General features: G+C 38.7%; 1 pseudogene across 1 annotated transcript; it reads right to left on the bottom strand.

Moving 5' to 3' along the window:
* Positions 1 to 1074: 1074 nt before the first annotated feature.
* LOC148714171 (heterogeneous nuclear ribonucleoprotein Q-like) lies at positions 1075 to 21536 on the bottom strand (annotated as a pseudogene). Its single transcript, XR_015977490.2, has 7 exons — positions 20342 to 21536; positions 17210 to 17299; positions 16825 to 17061; positions 15681 to 15888; positions 15495 to 15595; positions 12046 to 12417; positions 1075 to 1204 (listed from the first exon to the last, which is right to left on the bottom strand). The product of XR_015977490.2 is annotated as a heterogeneous nuclear ribonucleoprotein Q-like (transcript).
* Positions 21537 to 22133: the final 597 nt, after the last annotated feature.

Here is a 22133-nt window from a genome sequence, read left to right as displayed (position 1 = left end):
GCTAGTGATGTTAATGATAAATGTTTCCTCAATTTACTTTTTTGTTTCTCGAGACTCTCTAACTCTTGTTGAACTAAAGAGCAATGAGACTTTGGGAAATTATTGGATGTTAAATATCATGCCACAACCAACTAGTTCGGCCTGGTTCGGCAGATCATGAACCGAACGGTATGCTAGGGCAACATGGGATGGTCCAATCTGACACTTGGGATGGTGCCCCACCAGACAACCGACGAGATGAAAAGAATCACTTGAATTAGAGAAAATAATATATTCTAGAATAGTAAGTTCAAAGGAAAATCAATCCTAAACCATGAAAAGTTCTCGATTTCAGCAAACAACTTAAAATTTATTATACAAAACCTTATATAATAAGTACTTTTGAAATCTCAATCATTTGCAAAAACAAGATCTTGAAAGATAATTCAAACCAACAAAATTGTAGAGAACCAAAAATGCTCATGCTGCAGCAGCTAAGCTGGGTGATGGGAGTGATTGTGCTTGAAGAGAAGGCCTTAACCTCTTGATCCCCTACCCTGCACCCCTAAAGAAAGAAGAAACAAGGAAGGAAAAAAAAAAAGCAAAGAATTCTTGGACTTCAAGTCCTACAGCAGTCTTTTATATATATTTTTATTCAAAAATCAAAAATTTAGTGACCCAACTGGGTCTGGATGCTCAATCCAAACCCATTACATATTTGACCAGGTAGGTTCTGTTTAACCCTGACTTGCTGGGTCATGAAACCCAAACCCAGTTTTTTACTGGCAGGTTCGGGCAGGTTGGTGGGTTTGGCTTGAGTTTTGTCAGCCCTACTCTCATCTTTCATGTTCTTTTTCCCTGCAACTTTCTGTTTTAAATGGTTACCTGGAGGATATAAAATTGATATGAAGAACCCCCTCACCGTCTGCTAACCATTCTCCCTTTGTGTTTAATAAAAGACTATGTATATGTACATTTCCCAATAGCAATAATTCTGATGCAGAATACTTCAAAATAATTTTTTTCTCAAAAGAAAAACAAAGTACCCAGTTAGCAAACAATGTGATGATGTATTGTAAACAAATTGGTAGCTTACCAATGAAGTCAGTAATTGTATCACTTGCATCTACTGCACTTCTTCTGATGTCATCGAAAATAGTAAATAGTTTGTCAACTGGTTCACTAGATATGGATAAATCTTGCTTAGCAGCTCCAAAAGTTTGACCTGCACAAGACAAGCAATTTGACAATGTCAAAACTGCAGCAAATATTAAGAAATCGACTTAGAGATGCTACCCCAGAAACATTGGCTATGCTTGTCACGACACTGAGACATACATTAGATGGATCAGAACATATTAGGCCAACATTAACCAGAAAAGAAAATGATTGGAATCAAATAGCAATTAGCATTCAGATATCACTAACAAAATCGTAAGATTAGCCATATATCAACCTGAAAGAAAAAGACTCCTTAAAAGTAAGATAAATGAGAAGGGAAAGATTGAGAGAAATACCACAAGGTAAAAAAAGGTCAAAGAGTATCTCTCTTTTTACCATGAAAAGAACAAAGAAAGGAGGCGAAAAAAATAAGAGAAAGAACAAAGACAAAAAAACTGAAGTTAAATGCCTAGAACAAACTAGTGTACAGTGAGTTGTGCATCTGGGAAGGCAATTCTCTAATTCCAACAGCCTCATGACAATAAAGAAGACCCAATAAAAGCAAATTCAAATCATAATAATTGGTTATATCAAATTAGATTTAGCATTTGAATTAAGCAAATTGTTGCCATAATGGACATGGATGAGGTATAATAATTGTGTTCCAAGCATCGCATGTATCTATCCATTTTTTCTTCATTATAAACTCAGTTGAACATGATTTTTTTTCTCATCATTAAATATTTACAGTCCCTCATACAAGGTTTTAAGTACTAGTAGGACGGGGCGTCCTACCAACCTGAATGTTGGGATGGGATGAGTCGGAATGGACCAGGACAAGATATCCACCATCCTGAATGTAAGGATAGGAGTTGGGAAATGGACTAGGATAGGATATCCAGCATCCCAAGTGTAGGGACGTGAGGCGTTCCGTTACACAGCAAAACCCGGATGGCCTTGTTCCCTGGTATTTAAAACCTCGTCAATATGAATCAAATGTAATAAAAATAACAATTTGAAATATCCCCAAAATACTGAGATAGTTACCTGATTGAGCAAGTTCCCAAGATTGCTTTACAGAATCTTCTAGTGTATCAAGTCGATCTCGTATGTATTGCATATTTATGAATAAAACATAACTTTAAGAAAAAGCTATATAACATTACAAGTTTATGAGGCAAACTTGAAACAAATAAGCAAGAGTTGTTGAGTGTTTTTTCAATGTTATATTACATAGAGATGCATACTAACTTTGATCAATTTTGTCTGTGTTATAATTTTTAAAAAAATGATCCCTGAATGTGAAAATAAAAATATTTAATTTGTGAAAAAAATGCAATGAAGTAACAGCACAGCTGGGCATGATACAGCATGTTACCATCACCTAATTTCCAAGCCAACAATAGGACAACAAAAATTAAGAATCCACATTATCTACATAATATAAAAGTTTTATAAGTCTAAAAGCCAAAATCATAAATTCAATTTTCTTGTTAATGCACCAACTAAAGCATTAAATGGCTGGTAGTGCTAGAGTGCATGAATCAAGAAGACCATATCGAACCATCATCAACCATGATCTAAACATCAATACTGACTAAAATCCTATGAGATCGAGTAATTATGAAATAGAAATTATATTAAACCATTTAGTTTGTTATTATTGAAAAATCTTATCCCTTGATAGGAAGAAACCTCTTTCATGATTTTGGATTTTACATAAATTAGATGTTGTAGAACATGATTGGTGGCGTAGATTCTATATTGAGGTGGCTCACCATGTATTTTGAACCAATAGGACTTGAACCAACTAACCAAAAGTGAATTGTTCTGGAAGTTTCTTCCCATGCATTTCTTCTTTGCAAAAAGGACAGAAAAGATACTTTTACGAACAAGATACCTGCCTAGATTTGCTCTACCATCCGAAGAGTTCAGATTTCAGACCCATAAAATTTTGGTCCATGCGCTTTACAATATCCAAACCACAGTTAATAGTATAGGTCCTCAATTGCTTGTCCACCATGCATTTTGACATGGCATATTACTCGGGGAAAAATCCGTTTGTAACCATTCAATGAACAGGTAAGAGATCTTGGTTTTTTCCCCCCATGTTGCAGAATGGATCATAATCAGATGGGTGAATTCACATTTTAGATTTCCAAACATGTACATCAATTGTATTTAAGCTCAAATCTCACTACCAGATTTGTTGTTCAACTCTCTTTGAAATGATAGGAACCCATAAAATGTTGCACCTCTATTCTAAAATGGATCGATGCTAAAAATGTTTTCCTACTTTCCTCCATTTTAGACATCCTAATCCTACTTGAAGTCCACCCCAGTCATGTTGCATGCTTCATTCATTCTACCATATTGGCCATGATTTACAGGTTGGCTCCAAAGTCACTAAACTAATGTAACAGTAGTTTGCATGCCCTCAAATAGTGTTGCATGGGCATGAACACAAGAATTGGATTCAGACACATCCAATTGTCTGAATTGACAACAGGAAGAAAAAGGATATTTGTGAGGCATAGGAAGAAAAAATTTCAACTAAACTCTATATGTTAAGTATTGTATAAAAAATTAAATGAAATAATTTATAAAGGTCATTTAATGTACATGCTTTTCATTTAAGTTTCTTTTTCACCTCACATCTCACATTATCATAGCAACTTGAATTCCTTGTTAGTCCACCTCTTCACCAATCTCTAAAAACAGCTACTAAATATAGCAGAAACTCCCGGTAGCACAACTCGTAGGTTGACAGACTGCTGAAAAAATTCACATATACAGAAAACAATAATTGTCGAATAGTGATTTTTCTTGAATCCTTGATGTAGTTTTTGGTGCAAACATTTCAGTCTGAAGTACATTCAAGTATTCAAGTTGCAATAGCAAAGAGCCTTCCTTGAGGCTAGAGGATCAACCATTTTAGTATGTTAAGACAGTATTTACCATGGTGGCAAGATGTGCGATGCCCAAGTTTATATAGACTGAAAATGCTATTGCAGTGCATAGGAATGTCACTTCTCCATGTGACAGTCCGAAGCACATTTAGAGACACTCTCCAATTGAACAAGTCAATGCGCCTAACCGTGCACCAGCAGCCATTGGCAGGTCGAGTGAATTGAGGACCTGCTATTCCCTGAAACCCATTTGACCTGCATGGGTCGAGCGGCTGAACTGGTCAACCCGGAATAGGCTAACCCACCTTTCACCCACCCGAGTTAATAATGCTTTTCTTTTTATAAAATGAAAAACCCAAAAGGGATTCGGTGTGTTTGGAAAAGTAGCAGGGCCAGGGCTCTCAATTATTTGATGCCCTAGTTTTGGGGAGTGACAGCATGGTCCTTGTCCTCTGCCATCCCCATCCTTCACCGCTGCTTGCCGCTGTTTGGTCACAGCTAGCCGGAGGCTTCTCCCCCTCTCCTCTAGTCCACCAGTTGGCCTTTTTTTTCATTTGGACCTTGGACCCATCAATTGGCCCCTGGTTAGTCACCAACCATTGCGCAGCGGCCACTTGCGGCCGCCAGCATTGCATGTGGTCAGCCACCGGCATTGGTAGGCCATGAAATTTGTAAGATAATGTTGACATGGATGATGTCCTTATATTGAGATTTATTTTGACATCATGAAGTTTTTTCAAATGCTACAGAAAACATAGATATGTTGTGAGATATGGAATCATTGAATCTAAATTGTCGATTTAATTAAGAAGCAAGCAGTGAACAAGGATCTGTTTTTAGATTTTTTTATTCATATATCATACTCAAGCTTTTCTGAATCTGATCCCTTATCATGAACTTATATTTTTAATTTTTGATCACAGAAATATCTTGGTTCAAATGAAGATTTCTTGATTATGAACCATGTGGATTTTGTTATGAATTAAAGTAAGATTCTATAAACCTTAAAATAAAAATTTTATTTACATATGAACGCATGCAAAGATCATTTTGGAATTAATGTACTATTTGTGTGTGTGTTTATGCGATAATAGGAAATATCATCATTTTACTATGTAAATGCTAAAAAACAATTGAATTATTGTTACACTTTTTTTCATATTTTTCTATTTTGCTCTTTTAGAATTTTTAAAATTTAAACATTTATGCACTTATGTATTTATTTATGTTGCCATGAGGAATTAGGTTGACCATGGTAGAGTTGCTGACCCACAACCTGCCTGCTAAACTGGATCATTCCAGGTCAACGAACTTCAAGCACTAGTCCAAAGCTAGTCAATTGGTCAGTTGGAGTACAACCTCAAGGCTCTTTTTCCAACTCAAATCAGGTGTGACGAGATTTCACGGCATAAGCAGCATTTATATATATACTTCAAGTCATCTGGATATCAACTTTAAACTCTTCATCGGTTTCATCAAAATTCATGCTCTTATATCCTACTAAAGATGACATAGATTGACTACTGGCATCATGCTCTCAGCCTCCTACCTATGCACCAAATACTTCCACTGCATATGAGCTCCTCTTGAGCACCATTTTGACTTATCATGAACTACAGATTTAAAGCACAACATATACAAAACAGAAAAATTTTGGAGGATAGGCAATTTTGATTTATTTATTGCAATAATTTTCTCCATTGAACAAAACAAAAGCAAACACCATCAGATAGCATGTTGCTTTCTAAGCATGGTTCATATAATTAACCAATAGCAAATGTCTACCCTGCTGCTCACTCCCACCAGATTTGAGCACAGATAAATTTGTTGTAAATAGAGAGATTGGAATATGCACACCATTACAAGCATACGAGCAACAAGAAGATTAATAAGCTTTAGCAGCTCATGTGGATATATTACACTAGGGGAGCAAGCGAGCAACCTCCTTGTACAAAGAGAGTGAAAATGGAGCTTTATGGCATTTGAGCGAGAATGGAATGTAATTACCAGGGGAGACATGACGTGAAATAGATCTGTACGTATAGTCAAGGTAAGGGATTGAGAGGAGGAGGAGAAGGTGGCAGGGATGCTGACTAAAACAATTAATGGAATATTAATACGACATTGCCCTAGAGGGTGCCAACTAGTGTAGTCAGTGAACTCTTTGAAGCTGGTACCAAGGACCTAGGTTTCAGTCCTGCCCTCACCCTGATTTTGAAGGCAAATGCCCCCACGAGAACATTAATATTCTGGATGATATCAGATAGCATTGAAAAGAAAACTAAAAAGATGAAAGAAATGGATAACATAGAATGAATAGGAGTTATACATAAAAAATAGGACAAGAAAGAGAAAAATTACAAACCCATATAGATGGAAAACCATAAGCTTCTTGTTTCTATTCATGTTTATGAAGCATTATATTAGAAAACTAGAGAAAGATGGGATGTGATGAAGAAAAATAAAAAAGTTGGGAAACAAATAGAGCATAGCAACGTAAACTCCATATATTTTTTGACGGATCAGGATTGCTTTAATACCATAATTTTATAAATATGCTCCTTTGCGAAGAATTAAGAGTGGATGAACAACTAATGATATTGACTGCAAAAGGATGCATGTCTCAATCATCATTAGTGCATAGATTGTATAGAAGCAGTAGAATTGGGGGTGGCAAAATTTTGTGCACCGTGTCTGACTGACACAGACCAACTCTGAAAAGACTACATCCGTACAATAAAATCATTGTTCAAAAACCAGGTCGGGACAAAAAATTTATCTGAATCTAAATTCAAGTCTTCCCAGATCTGCATATTCAAAAAATTGAGGCCCTTGCATAGTGCTCTAAATTGGATCAGAGCCTGGTTCTGGATCTGTAAATTCAGATAATCCAGTTTCTTACTATAAGGTTTAATAACTGGGTTGGATTTGGGTTGGTAAATCTGGATATTATGGTGCTTAGAATCGAGTTTCAAAACTATACTCTCTAGTATGCATCACATTCAATAGTTAGCATTGCATCAAACTGGGTCATACCATTGACCAAATTAAAACCATGTTTGACACCACACACTATATTGATTGAAATCTAGATCTAGATCAGGTTTGGATCAAGCAGAAAACCGTAAACTATAAGGTCTTGTTTGACCAGGATCCAAACTGGACCTGGAATTTTGCCCCCCTTATGTAGAATGCCCATCCTTCTCGGTCCATATTATCTTTTTGGCTCCTAATGTCAAATGGGTACAACATCATATGTAATTGGACAAAATAAAGCCCATTAAATAATTCATAATCACTCTCTTCTCCCTCCAATCTTAATCCTGTTCATCTTCTTTTTTCATCTTCTTTTTTCTTTTCCTTTCTCTTTCCTTTATCTATTTTTATCTTTGATGGGAACCTTGCATGCTGTAGCAATTAACTCTTTGAACTGCAAGTCAAGGCTTTGAGCCACGTAATTCATGCATTAGAAAAGTTTGTTCCTGTATAGTTTTATCAGAGATAGACCACCTCTGTCTCTATAAACCTACATACAGTTCATAAAACAACAAAGCTCAGGATTTCTTCAAAGCAAAACACTGCTGCACAGGGAACATATGCAATTATACCACGCTACAGTTTAAATAATAGGGCACCTTTTGCATATATCAAAACATAATAAAATTTCCATGGTCTCCATTTCCATGCATAAAACAGAAATCAAATTTCAACATACTACTACTAAATATGCAAGAAGTTAAATATATAATCTACAGGTAGACTGTTTTAAAAAAATGCTACTAATGAAACTGCTAACAGGTATTTTGAATACCAGTAGATGATGTAAAAGAAGATGAAGCCAATACATAATATGCTCATTCACCTGACTGGGAAAATAAGAGAATTGATTGCTTCTATTTACCCAAAAATAACCAGGTTAATGAAAAATTTGAAAGAATGGCCCTCACATGCAGAGTGTTAAGTTTAACACAAAGTTTTAGTACTATCAAATCATTTAACTGTTTGGCTATTTTCTCCTCAATAAATGCATGCTCTGCAGACCTTTTCTTCGTGAAAGGATTAATTGACTCTTTATACCATGTTAAAGCTGGTGGGCTGGGATATAACATACGCTTGTCGACAGCACCCAAGAAAGAAAAAACAAACATATCAGTCAAGAACTAGTGCTACAAATATCTAATGCTCTACGCCTCCAACTAAAAGCTGCAAGTTTTGCATCCAGGCAAAACATAACCATATATGGATCGGGCGTTCAATGACCCTAAATTCCAGCTAGTAGATGGCAAGGATAACAAATCAGAAGCACTAGAGCGCATAAAATAACCTAGGACCAAATTGTGCCACAAAACCAAGCCATTACCATGTATAGATCAGAGAAGCAGGCTCTCACAATCAGCTAACAAGTATAACAGCTAGAGCTTCTCCATTTATGTTATTAATTCAGGCTACACCACCTCTCATATCCAACATACTTTTTGTCCCTATTACGAGCCAATGGACAGAGCTCCAGCTGAAATCTGTAAGCTCAGGACAAACCCGAGCATAGCTCAATCCTCGCATGAAAATTTAAAGTCAAGCTCAAGATGACACCAGTTCGCTTGTGTTTGGCTTGGTTACACTCTACTAGCATGTTGAGGTTTCAGGTCCTGACAACATTTAAGGAATCCTTCCAAAGGAGTAGTAATCAAGTGTCATACCGATATCCATGTCCAAGTGTTGGGTGCACGTACTGAAGGCTAAATCAAGGAGTCTAAATTACATAATGCACACACAAACACACACACACAAAAAAAAATCTTCATGTAGACCATAGAAAGACTAACTTTAACCAAAGGTTTATTGTAGAAAGGACTCATGATGTAAAACCAATGTTGGTAATTAGAATCATAGCTTCTTGTTATCAAGGTTCCTGCACAACACCTGAATGAATAATTTTGGAATTGCTGGTTTTGTGCCACACCAACAGTTACATTATAAGTTCGCCGAAGCAAAAAAAACAATCTTTAGCGCCACCTCTCCAGGACTAGTGAAGGCAATCACCAATGCTTTGGCACATTTGAAATTTGTATTGGTTCAAATAAACTTCATTCAGTTTGACGCCTAATGCAGGATCTAATTGGATTAGAATATTGATAAGAATTTCTTATAAATTCATCTGGACCTTCAACACCGCTTACATTCTATAACTCCGAAGCCTTTAAGCAACTCAAGATCAAATGACAAAGGTAAAATACTAAGTAAATCAAATAAAATAAATTAATGAATCATCTAAATCTCATGTGAATTATAATGAAATGAATTGGCGCGCCTTCTTATCTGAATTCTACCTCTTACATCTCTCATTATTCATAGCTATAATTTCTTACATGAGCATTTTCATATCAACAACCTAAAGTCGTCCCACTGTAAACATCCTATTTAATTCCTATGATGGCTACATGTATATATCCGATGCTCTGAAACTATAATTACAACTCTTTGATTCCTTTGCAAGACTGCAAAATGCTGATCCATAGAGGCGATCATGACATACGCAGAAGAGGAGTTGAATGACCCTAAATCCTGATTATTCGTCCATGAGGATAACACACCTGAAGTATACAGCACATCAAATAACTTAGAAATTGGGTTATATTTGGATATCTTTATACCCCTTAGAAGAATAACTGTTTTTGCTTCTCCACTAACCTACAAGCATAGTTCCCTCGGTGATCCAATAAAGAACTCTACCTTTAAAAAGATACAACTAATTAGAGAATGGCAACAAGCCAAAAAGCAAACATAAAAAAATTCACTAACTGTTTTTGCTTCTCCCTTAGCCAAGCAGTTCAGCAGCAAACCCAGCAACTCGAAGATAGGTTCCTACTCGTAACTTCATAATTTGTCCAAGGACAAACTTTTCTCAAAAAGACATAAAAAAAGTTGTAAATAAAAAACATCAAAAAGAAAATTTAAAGCCACATCACATGAGTTCTGATCACTTTGTAGAACACTAGCAGACCCTTATACCCAAATTCTTTTTGTCATTAGGACCAAATACAGACATATACATTCTTCCGAAGAACACGTACTAAAGTGTCATACAAATAGCCATGTTTACGAGTTCCACACAGGTGCTCAAGGCTACATCAAAGAGCTAGGATTATATCAATGATACACCAAAAAACTTCACACGGGCCAACATGATATCACTAGTCATGATCATTTTCATACTTCTTATCATACAAAAGATTCACGACACTGTACTAGTAATTAGTAAATAGAATCATCTCTCCCCATTGCTAAGTTTCTTACTTTGGCAGAACACCAATAATCAAATCAATAGTTCATTGGAGCATAACCAGCAATCTATTAGACTATCCATGATTCTAGAAGTATCGATAATTCAAAACATCATTGGTAAGTTTCAATTCCCATTTTCTGGCACCTTTTATCGGCTACTGGCTGCAATCACCAAAAATTTGGCACCACTAAAATTTGTATTGGTTCACATGAACTTCACCCAGTTCAACTTTAGAGAAGAGACCTAAAAAGATTAAAAAACTTAGATTGTTAATTATAATTTTTAAGAAATTTATTTGGAACTTAAACACCATCTATATTCCACAACTCCCCAGTCTTTAAGAAACTTTGATTCAAATAACAAAAGTAAAGTAGCAAATAAATCTTTAACAAATAAAGATCCCAGCACTTGATGTGCAATCAAATGCATCATAGCACCTTATTACTGGTACTTCTTTTCTGAAGCCAACCTCTTATTATCTCTGACAATTATAGCAATAGTTTCTCCAGTGGGCCTCTTGGCATTCAGCAACAAAATTCTAAACATCCTCTTTAACTCTTGCAGTTACTACACTTAGATATCCGATTCTCTGCCCCTCCAACTACACAAGGCCACTGAGTCAGCATCCTTAGATATGAGCATACATCGAAAAGCAAGTTAAATTTCAACTATTCAACCCTGAGGCTAACATATCATAAATAAAATAGCAATTAACTTAATACATGAATAAATTGTGCTGTAACACCAAGCTGCTTCTACTTACTAATCAGATCATCTTTACTGCAAGTATAACTGCCTTTGGTTCTCCACTAGCTGACAATATAGATCAGTTGACGATTAACCAAAGAGTTGTCATAATCCAAGATTCCAGAAAGAAATAGTTCACTAACTTCAGCTCATATATTTCATCTACTTAGATGAAAACATCAGCTCGGCAAGATCCCCACATAAACATCATACACAACCGCAACAAAGCCGGTAAACCCAGCAGCTCAGGAATGGGTTCACACTCCAAAGTTTATTATTAGCTCAAGAACATTTTTTCTAAAAACATCAAAGGAAATCCGATAATCAAATAAAGAACGACAAAGTAAATCCCGAGCCGCGACACATGAGTTCTGATCACTTCGCAGAACACTAGCAGCACTTTATACCAAGATTCATCGACAAGGATTCTAGACATGGACATCTCCCATTCATCATAATCCGGAGAAAAAATCTCAAAGAACTCATCAAGAATCATCCAGAACAGTGGAAAGATCCGACCCAAGAACTCCAAGTCCAGTTGCCCTAATCTAATCAAAGAATCACCGAATTCTTATAGCAATCAATACAAGAACATTGATCAAAACATCAAACACCATATCATAAAGCAAAAGCAAGAAGAAATGCACCAGAATGCAAGATCCTAATCGAAGTCCAGTAGAATGAAAGATCCCCGCTTAGACCTCCGAGACATTGACAAGGGTTTCTTCGGTCGTCGGAGAAGCGAGGATCGTTCTCGGCCTCCTCCGCTTCTCCATCGAAGAGAGAGAGAAAGAGAGTGGGAGGGGATTCTTCTGAGACTTTATACCGGACAGAATATAAAAGCCAAGAACGAGGTGCTAAAAATCAAAATATCTTGACAATCCAAAGATTCCAGAAAGAAATAGTTCACTAAGTTCAGGTCATATATCTCATCTACTCGGATTAAAACATCATGATGTCTCTTACCCGGCAGATAGCTGTGGCAAGAGGGGCCGAGAGATCTAGGGCTACATCATGCCGGGGGCAGGAGCACCGACATCGCGGATGGGGCCGACGAGAACTGGATAGGCCTGGACGAGGGGGGCGGGGGGATGTCGTGGCCGGCGGCGAGGCCGCTGCTAGGGCCTGAGAGAGCGGCGGAGGCGGCATGGGCCTTGGCGTGCGACTCGTCTGGGGGATGAGGCTGATGGTGCGGCGGCCCTCGCGCTCCAGGGTTCTTTGGTTTTTGAATGTCGGAGGGCGAGTTGGAGACGGAGGGATGGATGAAAATAAAAGACTCGGCGCAGTGAGATCTAGTTTGGTGCGTGCAAAAAGTAAGATTTGGATCCAACCTAGAACCTGCAATAAAATATTATGACACGGATGGATAAGATAACTTAAAAATATAATTTTACAAACATAATGATAAATTAGAAATAATTATATACCATGCATAATTAAAAAAAATTTTCGAAAGTTGTAGTGTATGCATTGGAATTTAATATAAGTGAAGAAAATTAAAGATAAACTTTTGAGAGTTGGTATTAATTATGCCTAAACCCTGAACCCTCAACCCTCAACCCTCAACCCCTCAAACCCAAAACCCAAAACCCAAAACCCAAACCCCAAAATCCCCAAAACCCCCAAAACCCAAAACCCAAAACCCAAAACCCAAAACCAAAACCCTAAAACCCTAAAACCCTAAAACCCTAAAACTAAAACCTAAAAACTAAAACCTAAAACCTAAAACCCCAAAACCCAAACCCCCAACCCCCAACCCCAAAACCCCCAAACCCCAAACCCTAAAACCCTAAACCCTGTAACCCCAAACCCGAAACCCGAAACCTCCAAACCCCAAACCCGAAACCCGAAACCTCCAAACCCCAAAACCCAACACCCAAACCCTAAACCCTAAATCCCTAAAACCCTAAAATCCTAAAATACTAAAACCCTAAAAACCAAAAACCCTAAAAACCCTAAAACCCCTAAAAACCCAAAAAACCAAAAAACTCAAACCCCAAACCCAAAAACCCCCAAAAACCCCAAAACCCCAAACCCGAAATCCGAAATCCAAAACCCCAAACCCCAAACCCCCAAACCCCCAACCCCAAAACCCAAAACCTCTAAACCCTAAACCCAAAACCCCAAAACCCTAAACCCCAAATCCTAAAACCCAAAACCCAAACCCGAAACCCCAAATCCCAAAACCTAAAACCCTAAAACCTAAAACCCTAAACCCTAAAACCCTAAATCCTAAAACCTTAAAACCCAAACCACCAAACCCCAAACCACCCAACCCCCAACCCCCAACCCTAAAACCCAAAACCCAAAACCCAAAAACCCAAAAACCCAAAACCCTAAAACCTAAAACCCTAAAACCTAAACCCTAAAATCCTAAACCCTAAACCCCTAACCTCTAACCCCTAAACCCTAAACCCTAAACCCTAAACCGGGCGCTAAAAATGGCACTAGTCTTATGCCTTTCAACGTCGTCAGAAACACCAAAAGACTCATTCAACATTTGAAGCATGTCTTCTGGTTGAGCGTTCTCGAATCTACGACTGAACTCGTCGTTCATAGCTGCCAGTATAATGCAACGAACCGTGGTTCGATCATTGAGCCACTTCAAGTTAGGGTAGTGAATAGAAAGTTAGATCTACATTGGATCTCACCTGAATCGCCCCATCTATCCTCCTGAGGATAAGTTTGGTTTCAAACTCCGATTCGAACAGGAGGAGTACGCTTCCTGCACATTCAAAGCAGGCTTCTCAGGTGCCGAATCTGTCAGAATGTACAGAATCCGTTCATGCTCTAAAACAATCTTCAGCTTTCTATGCCAGTTATTAAAGTTGGGTCCTGTCAGCTTGTCGCTATCTAACAGGGATCGGAGCAACAAATTTGTGGCCATTTCTATATAAAGGAAAATCATAAACCTTATTAGTATATGAATTAATTAGATCCAAAAACTTGAACTTTAGTCTAAAGGTTCTCCCACTATTTTATACAAATCATTAGCCTCTACATTCAATTCGAAAAATTTTCTTAATCCTTTAGTGGGCACTAGAATCCTTACGATCGCATATGGGCCCGAGTGTGGCTCGGCTAACCCATGTGCATCAATGAGTAGGTTCTTAACCAATTATTTCATCTAAACAATTTCTAGTGTTAATTTTGCCCCAGGCACCTCTTCAGCAGGCATGTGACGCCTCCACTGAAAGTCCTGGTTAGGTCCAACCATTAACATGACATAATTCAGTGTATCCTACTAAAAGATAACCAAGTCCAAGTGTGGCTCGGCTAACCTGATCACTAATAGAAGGCATAATTGAATCATCATATTATGGATGATAATTCCAATAGCTGATAAGCACCAGGCATGGGGCACCTCCAATGATTATCGAACCATTGGATCCATTATCATTCAACTTAATGGGAGGCTTTGAGCTAGTTATCTCTATAACTATTTTATTCTAGTGACCTAATAATTTTAGAGGATTTGATTTAATAGAGAGAAAAGAAGAAAAAAATCGGTTAATCTTGATCATCCCACTGACTTCATCAAGTCAGATTAAAAAAAAAAAAACTAGATTTAGCCCGGTTCTTGGGTACCTAAATCAGTCACACTGATTTTTCTTACAAGCATGGGTCAACTCGAATCATTAAATGATCTAATTAAAAATAATTAACCAAGTCGGCCAGGTAAGTGAGATCAGTGAAAGGGATATACCATTAACTCGACAAAGACAAATCAGTGCGAGTAGCTCTCAATTAAAAACCGCCGATCAAGACTGCCAAACTTACCTTAGACACCGACTGGTTAATCAATTTTGATTTTAATTATCCTAATGACTCAGGCTCAACCACTAAGCCTCAATCAAGTTCCATTTGGTCTAATTAAAGATATAAACTTGATCAAGTACGACTATTGTATTTGATTGAGTATCCTTGACCTAATATAATTACTACTTAGTTAGATTTGATCAATTACTCCAATTAGTCCATCTTTGATTTTAACCCTAAGTCTAACCCAGTTCACTAACACTTGATTTGAGTTAACCCAAAAATCCCCAAGATTTATGCAATGTCAATTAGATTTCAATTCACAATTCTAAATCACTTCATTCTCAATTAAGTGTAGATTTATGAAAATTTCAGATCATTGCATAAGTTTTGAATCACATGTTAATTACAAACTTTTAGTTCTTAAAACTTATTTTCAAATCTGAGTTTGTCAATTAAACATGCTGATTTTAGATTTAATTCATGTTTAAATCTTATTTAATTTATGTTCATACATCATATATACAAAACTAATATGAATTTAATCTAAGCAACATACATCATATGCATCTGATTTTCAGATCTGATTTTAAACAATAAAAAACAATTCAGCAATATAAATAGAAGCAGAGAGGCTTGAAGAAATTTTGACTCACGATGGACTGCCTTGGGCTTTTCTTTGTCCTTGTTATTTTGACCCTCCTTTGTTCTGTTTACCCTTTTGCATAGGCTTAGCTAGTGATACTTTAAGATTTACCTGGGCAAAGGAAACACAAAGTGACCACTGAAATCAATCAAAAACGGGGAATAACGTATTATCATTCAACAGATCAATACCGAACCTTTGAGCCACTCTCCGTTATTTGACTCGATACATGAAACAGCAGCCTCTCGCATTGTGTAGTTAACAAAGGCAAAATCTTTTCTCTTAGCTGATGGGATATTACGTGCAAGGACGATACGCTCAATCTCCCCAAATTTTTTGAAGGATTCCGTCACTTTGTCTTCATTCCAAGATAATGGTATGCCTTCAACATAAACTGATTTTACCTGAACAAAGGCGAGATATGTGGATCACCATATCAAAACAGTAAAGATTTGACAAAAAATTGTCAGTGACTAATCAAAGACATCAAAAACATAAAAATAAATTTCTTCTGTGAGACTAATGGGTCATATCCCATAAGATCCCAAAGTGAAAATGGATATCTGCTCCAAATTGCTAGAGTGAAAAGTAGAAGTTGGAAAGAGAAAAACAGTTATTGGTGAGAACATATTCTGTGCATGCCTAAGCTAGACCACATCACTTTATACTATCAGACAATTGAACAAACTAATAAACAGTTCACTATCTATACACTATTCAACATCCTAAGAATAATGCAAAGATGGAAGGAAAATTGTTACAAGTAGCCCATAATAATTGGACACAGAATTGGAAAGTTAACAAAAACCCAAAATGACTTCCACATTACAGTCTTTAAAGCTGTTAAGCATAATTTACAGCAGAAATTTTAACATGCCTACGCCTTAGAGTGTGCATGTGTGATTGTGTGGCCATGGTTCTAAATCCCAAGTCATAAGCCATAAGTAAAAAAGTACAGCGCATTATAACACATAAAGCTCCATTCAGAGAAGAAAACAATAGTCTTCGTTGCTATATAAAGTATAAAACTTGTAAAAGACACACAAAAAACAAAAAATACAACAGTTCTAATTACTTGCAATTTTTAAAACCATGTACCAAATTACACGAAAAAAGCCATTTTGTAAGCTCTAGGTGCAAAAACCATATAACAGATTTTGATGTTATGGAGTAGAGCACAATGAGTGATATGCACTTTAATCTGATGAGCAAATTAAAACTTCTAACACATCATAATTTATGGCCTAAAATTATCAAAGCCATCACAAGCGACGGGAAAATAGGGAGGGGTGTAGATGAAAGATAGAGAGAGAGGGAGAGGTGGAGAAAGGTGGGGAGACCTTCTGCATCTCCTCTTTATCTGGATCATTCAATGGCTCAGCCCAAGCAACTTTACTATTCCGACCCTTTCCAAAAGCATCTTTCTTCTAAAGTTTTTTGTATGCAATTTGTGCATATCTGTTAGTTTCAAGTTCAAGAAATGCAAATCCACGATTGGAATCTGCATTATTAGGATCAGCCATGACTGTGACAGTGTCGATCTTCTCAACTCCAATTTCCTGTAACAGGTTGATGACCTGCTCATCAAATAACATGAAAGAAAATAACTCAGCCAGAGAACAGACCTTTGAGGATATGTCATTAAATAACAGCATATTCTAGCTTTTATTTGTATTATTGACAACTACAAAGAAATTGCTACATAAAAATGAGGAATATACTCACTTCTTCATTTTTCTACTTTTTGTCAATGTTCCCTAGAAATATTGTATCATTCCCTTCAAGAGCTGCAGCTCCACAAAGCTTCCCACAAAGCTTTAATTGCATATCAAAATATCAGAATCAGAATGTCACCAAGATTCATGGCAATATGAAAGGTCCAGATTACTAAATCAAGCACATCAAAATGATTCACCCAAGCAAAGTGCATAGGGACCATAAAATACCAAATTTGATGATATAAAGCATCATTAATTTAAAAACAATTAAACCACCTAACAGTATTAAAATAATTAAGCAATAATGATGAAGGCATTGCATGAAGCACAAATACTAGATGATGTTAAAAGTAATGCAAAGGGTAGAAGATATTAATCACCTTTACAAGGATAAGCAATTATCAACAAAGTTATTAGGTTAATGAGAAAAGGCACTTCAGAAATGAGTCATGCGAACATAACTGTATGTGGGATCATACAGTTGAACAAAGCAAATGTCAATCATTACACAACCCTATAGGTTGCATTAGACTACCCAAATAAGTGAGCATAATTATAACCTTGCAACCAATATATTAATTAGATGCTAGCAACCAAAATCTTTTACCAAGGATGACACAAAACATACTAGGACTCAATACCTATACCGATAGGTTACTAGTAATCGTACAAATTAGTATAGTAATATACTAAAGCATAGTATGACTATTGGTTCTGGCACAACAAAAGTGTTCATGAGCTGCACAGCCCGCCCGGTCCACTCAAGCCTGGAACATTTCGGATGGGCCTGAGCTTGAATTTTTAGCCCGACGAACCAAGTCATGCCTAAAATATGAGCCTGCCTATTAAATAGGTTGGGCTCGAGTTTAGATTAGCCCCGCTAGATGCGGATCTTATAAAAATATAATACATATCACAAATGAATGCCCTAGCCCACCATTCGGTCATAGATTTAGGTGTTCGACATCAATTGAGGGCATCTCCTCACCAAGACAACGCCTCTGGCCATCAAGCATCGTCCAACGGCCTCTCGATTTCGTCAACGACCCCAACTATTGTACTTGAGGTTGTAGCAGTCCTCAGTGCTAGGATCTATCCACTTCAACGGCTTCTCACTTTCTTACGGGATCAACAATGAAGGATAGACAGCTTGGTGGGGCCTCCAGAAAGGAGGTGCAGACCATAGGTGCCAAAGGAGGCATAGACTTAAGGTAGAATTCCATGGCATCGGATCTTGAGAAGCAAGTGAAACACGAGGTCCTCACAGACCACCCATCCCTCCGCGACAGTGAGTCCTCCCTCACCGACGTCCGCTCCGGTGTCATCACCCTCCAACCCTTCCTCCGTCGTGCTCACCAGGAGATCATCGACCCCCATCGCCTCATCCAGTCCCATACCCTCTAACTCTCCAAACGCCGACCCCCATCTCCTCCAATCCTCTACCCACCTCCACCTCTCTAGCAATCTCTATGACCTCATGTCCCACCCTGTCTACCACCTCAACCTTGCCAAAGATGCCAATATGATTGCGAGATCGAGCTCCACTACGAGGAGTGCGGCCTTGCCAACATCTCCACCATCAAGGATGAGATATGATGGCTCTTCGAGACCAGCAACAGGCTCCAATCCGAGACCATAAAGACCTCCTGGAGACTTAAGGCACAAACAAGATGGCGGAAGCCCAAGGTCTAGCCCAAAGCCGAGTAAGTATCGAGCTCAAGCCTAGAAAGTAGGCCCAGAGGCCGGGCCAAGTAGGGTGTGGATCCGACTTATTTTAGTTATATCTTAGACTTAGCTCAACTCGAACCCAACCTGGCCCACCTGTTGAATAGATCTATTAGGAACATACCATGTGTTGGTATAATAATGAACCAAGGTGTGTGATAGACCTAGTACCTTACTAATATGGTACAACCAATCCGCATCAATCCACAAATATTGTACTCCAATTCTTGAAGCAACTGCTTTGAAATCTCTTTGGAATCTTGTAACCATATTCGCTCTGTCTTTCTTTCTTTTTTTTTGAGAGAGAGAGAGCTCTACTTCCTTGCTCCCATACCTGAATTCACTCCAATAGTCGCTCACTCAAAATTGCGAATTAGGCACTCCAAGATTATCTTAATGAGGAGGTATATATTATGATCATATCCATTGGTCTACAACTTCAGAACAAATCCAGCAAGCTATGCAAGCACATTTATGGACTTAACTAATCTCCTCGTCCTTCTTTTGGCTGCATTACCAGTGTGGCATACTCCAAAGGTCATACTATATATGCTTAGGAGTTAAGGTTCGCCGTCTCGGTACAAACACCGTACCACTACCATCCTCTGACAATATTGATATGCGATACGATACAGTAAGGTTCAGTCTACCGAATGTTGGTACGATATGGTACAACATACCAGTTTGGTACCAGTACGGTACAATATATCAGGTATGGTACAGTACCAACCAGTACAACAAACCTTGCTTAGATTTCGTATTATCTTTATCCATTCCCATAAAGAACGGATTGTTAATGTTTTTTGTTTATGTTTCATGATGGTAAGTGGTATAACTCATTTAAAGTCGGCCTAGAACACCATTTAACCTTGGATATGTCTGACTATCATGGCAGGAATTACAAATTTTATACTCAATTTTATTTTTGGACCATGAAGATAGGTGGGTCTTAAGAAGCAGTGCTGCTTAAAGTATATAGACAAAAATTGACAGGCTTGTTCATCTATATGATGATAGTTTTCTAGAAGTGTTCTTGCAAGTGCCATTAAAATCAATTCAAGTAAAACTACTTTAGTCATGATATTGGATATTAAAGCAATTGCTTTACCGCATTCATCAATCATATATCAATTTAAGAGTTCAAATTCCTTTGAGGAAATTAATAAGTTGTTATAACAACTCCAATATATCAATGGGAACAAAAATAAGCAAGAAAGCAATTTGAAGTTTGAACTTCAACATATTAGCTGTATAGAGGTAAATGGACATATGATTGCACAATATGGCATTCTTAACCTATTATGTAAGCTCCAAAATAGTTTAGATGGAGGGGGCAAAACTGAAAGTAGAGAGAAACCAGAATCTAAGCCTACAAACAAAAATCACGGCAGCAAAGAACAAAGACTGCAAATACCTCCACTTTGGCAAACTCCACAACAGCCTTCTTAGCCTGAGCTGCCTCCTTGTACCTCAAGAAACAATACCCTTTGTTCTTTCCTGTTTGTGCATCCATCATCATCCGCACCTCCACAAGCTATCCAACCTTCCCAAACACCTTTCTTATGTCTTCCTCCTTCGCATCTCTATCCATCCCTCCAATGAAGATCTCCATCTTCCTCCGCCGTTGTCGCTCTGATATCCCTGCTTCCTCATCTCTAGGAGCAGCTACCGTTGCCGCCTCCACTCCCTCTCCCCCATCCTGTTCTGCTGGAAGATTCTTGTTCTCCTCTCTAGAATCAAGATTCTCCGTCTCCATTGCATCCTCCTGCCGAGCAGGAGCCTCGACAGCTGCCGCATCAGAACTAGGATTTTCGGATTCAGGCTGCTGGGCAGGGGTTTCTTCTGCTGCCGCCGCCAGTAAGTCTCCTGCTGCTTCTTGGGCTTTCTCCTCCTCTTTGGCCGCAGGCGATGCCTTTGGAACTCTTTTCTTGATGATCTTCTTCTTCACCACCTTTACCACCCGGGTGGTCTTTCTGGTGGGTTTCGTGGCAGTTTCCAAGGGTCCCACCGCAGGAGTTTCCGATGCCGCAGGTTCAGAGGCCTCCATGGAAACATTCTCCGGCACGACGGCGGGTTCCGCCGTGGGGGTTTCAGCGGCAGCCGGTCCGGACGCCTCCGGAGTGGCCTCGCATTCAAAGGCCTGCATAGAGACATTCTCCGGCGAAACGGCGGGTTCCGCGGGGGGGGTTTCAGCGGCAGACGGTCCGGAGGCCCCCGGAGGGGCCTCGAGGGGGCGGCCGGCTCCGAGGCCGGAGTTTCAGTGGAGGCGGGTTCCGGAGTGGTGGCGGGCTCCTTCACAGGGGTTTCGGCGTCGGCCGGCGTTGGGGTGGCGGAGGGGGTAAATTGGGAGGTGGGGGCCTCGGCGGCCACGGAGGAGGGAGGGGAGACTTCGGAGACGGGCGTTTCGGCAGCGGCGGCAGCGGCGGCAGCGGGGGATTTGGATTTGGAGCCGGGGGTTTTGGATTTGGGGGTGGATTTGCGGACGGTTTTGACGACTCGTCTCTTGGGAGCCATTGGGACGGGAGAGATTTCTAGGGTTCCGAACGGAGAGGGTTTGGCTAAACGCTAAAGAGCGAAGGGAATGAAGGGGAGGGTGGTTTTATTGCCCGTTTAGCCCCTGGCGGCCCGCAGAAAACCGGATCAGGATGCAAGAAGCCTTTCCCACACATGATAAGGTAGAAAGCCGCTTGGGCGGGAACGGGAGTACGCGGTAGCCAGACCACATTTCGAATTTGCGTGAAATAAACTCACGTGCGTGGGAACGTGAGAGCGATGAGATGAGAGGTTTCGGAAGCGGCATGATGGTTTGATTTGTTGACATTCACACATGCAGATCAATATGCGATGATGAATGAATAGTGGACAGGACGCTATAGACAGGAGGCATAGAACCATCTGGTGGTAGACGTTTGTTATGACCGGGCTGCTTGATCAAATTAGGGTTTCATAAAGTGGTCAAAATAGTTTGACATCCGTACATAATAATTATTAGATTAACTGGAATCTATATGTCTTGTTTAAAAATTATTCATATCAGACCTTAAAAAAAAAGTTTTTTACATAAATATCCTTATAAATATCAAATTTTACATGAATACCCTTCCAAAAATGATATTTGCATATATACCTTCGTAAAATACTTATTTTATTATTTTGCCCCTTTTTTATCCTTGTTTTTTCATGTACCCATACCATCTAAGACCGTT

This window comes from Phoenix dactylifera, chromosome 4, assembly GCF_051530095.1.
Source record: "Phoenix dactylifera cultivar Ajwa chromosome 4, Ajwa_hap1_PhDact_Kaust_v1.1, whole genome shotgun sequence".
NCBI lineage: Eukaryota > Viridiplantae > Streptophyta > Magnoliopsida > Arecales > Arecaceae > Phoenix > Phoenix dactylifera.
Note: the sequence above shows the minus strand (reverse complement) of the source record. Positions and strands in the feature narration are given on the sequence as shown.